This window comes from Nicotiana attenuata, unplaced genomic scaffold (genome assembly GCF_001879085.1).
Source record: "Nicotiana attenuata strain UT unplaced genomic scaffold, NIATTr2, whole genome shotgun sequence".
NCBI lineage: Eukaryota > Viridiplantae > Streptophyta > Magnoliopsida > Solanales > Solanaceae > Nicotiana > Nicotiana attenuata.
In genome coordinates this window covers 96,019-98,480 of record NW_017673112.1, presented here as the reverse complement: position 1 = coordinate 98,480, position 2,462 = coordinate 96,019, and positions in this window count along the sequence as shown.

The window sequence follows — 2,462 nt, the reverse complement described above, 5'->3', positions numbered from 1 at the left end:
AGAGGCAACTTGAGCCCTGAGGGATTCCCTGTCATGATAAAAAGATAAGTCCGTTGGAACTATTTCTTCCACTAAAGGTTCGCGTAAGGGTTCAGAGGATTCTTTGCTTCTAGAAGATAAGCTTTGAGAATGGGAATCTCCAGTTCTAGAAGAAAGACCAGAACTAGAAGAAGGTGTGAGAGCACTACCACCGCGAACAGATCCTAAACTGCGGAGTCTACCACCACCACCTCTTCTGTGCCTAACGGGAGCCTTGGGAAAGTTGTCTAAAATATGAGTTGTTCTAGGGTTAGGGTTCGGAGAAGCCATGACAAAGAAGATTGAAGTGAAGAAGAAGTGAATAAAAGTTCTGAAGAATTAAAGTGTTCAATACGCATTAAGTGGTAGAAGACAAAGATGGAAATTATATTTATACCAGTGAACAACCGTCAGAAGGAAAGAGTACAGTGATGGGAAGTCCATAATAATGATAACTGACACTTCGTGGACAGGGAAGCCGAAAAAAAAGCCTAAGAAAGTGCTGCACAATTGTATGACCAATAAGAGGATGACACGTGTCCAGCGCATTAAATGAAAGTAATAAGTGAAGCATCAACTCTGTCAGAGCATTAATGGTGACAAAAATTCTCCCTTAATGAATTTCACTTCCCAAATATTCAAACTGATGAATAAATGGAAAGTGGGGGGACTATCTGTATTGGGGAAAATTATATTTATATGTATATGGTGACGTGTCATGACATGTAGACTGGTCAAACAGTCAAAGAATTAAGGTTGTTAACAGATACGAGCAACAACAGATACGAGCAACAACAGATACGAGTAAGTTAAATGGAGGAGGTGCGAGCAGTCATACAAGTAATTCAACGCTCGTACCTATTCAAGACATTTAAAGTTCAAAAGATCGTGAAGAGTTAAAGGAATGAATGTGACAGCAAAAAAGAGCCTAGATACAGCATTTAATGAGTGTTAAATACTGGAAACGTTAGAGAATATGTACTCAATGTATAACGTAACACTTAAAGTCATTAATTGCTCATAATAGCCTTATTATAACAAAGGTAAGGCTCGTATCCCAAAAGGGGCTACAAAATGGGAAGGAACAAACAATTGTAGGGACAAGAAAACACTATTGGCATACACTTTGATTCACTTGCTTTCCGATCATATTGTTCTCAAATTTCTTTCTCTACATACTTTTCTGATTATCAGTAACCCGTATTCTTCTAAATTCTAGCTTTAGAAGTTGATGCAAGATCAAGAATGCTAAAAATCCAAGAAATTCAAGAAGCTTATTTCTTATTTCCTAGTAATTTAATTCTTGTTTTAGTAGGATTATATTTGTAGGTCTAGTCAAACTAGGATTGTAGTTGGTATCCCATTCCTACTAGAATTCTTTTTCCTATTTTAATTAGGATAGGTTTTCTTAGCCTTATTCTTATTCTATTCTAATTAGGATTAGTTTTCCTTAACCTTACCAATTTTACTTATTGTAAGGCCTATTTAAAGGGCTTAATATGCTGAAAATAAAGATGGGTTATTAGTTTTTCTAAGCTTTTTCTTCAAAAACGTGATTGATCTTTTATTTTATTCTTCTTCCTTTATTCANATAGACCTGCGGAGTTGTTACATGCGGTTATATCACTATGGCCATTCATGAATGGGGAATGGATATCGTGGGTCCATTACCGCAAGCAAAAGGTCAGATAAAATTTCTACTCGTACTTACTGATTATTTTACTAAATGGGTAGAAGCAGGAGCCTTCAAACAAGTACGAGAAAAGGAAGTCAAGGACTTTATTTGGCGAAATATCATATGCCGATTTGGTGTACCAAAAGAAATCGTATGTGACAATGGACCTCAATTTATCGGAGCTCAAGTCACAAAATTTTTTGAGAGCTGGAAAATTAAAAGGATTACATCTACACCATATCACCCAGTGGGTAATGGGCAAGCGGAATTAACAAACAAAGTCATAATCAACAATTTAAAGAAACGATTAGAGGAGTCTAAGGGTAATTGGCCTGAAGTGTTACCCGGAGTTTTATGGGCATATCACACAACAACAAAAACAAGCACAGGTGAAACACCCTTCTCTTTAGTTTATGGAGCTGAGGCATTGATCCCGGTTGAAATAGGAGAACCAAGCACAAGATTCTCACAAGCAACACAAGAGTATAATGATGAAGAGATGCGGGTCAATTTGGATCTACTGGAAGGCAGGAGAGAAGCTGCGTTAATAAGAATGGCAGCACAAAAATAAGTGATCGAACGGTATTACAACAGGAAAGCACGCCTGAGAGTCTTCAGAATTGGGGATTTGTGCTTAAAAAGGTTTTTCAATCTACAAAGGCAGCCAACGCGGGTAAACTAAGTCCAACCTAGGAAGGACCCTATAGAGTTCGTGATATTGCAGGAAAAGGAGCATATGAATTGGAAACAATGGACGGGAAGGTGCTTC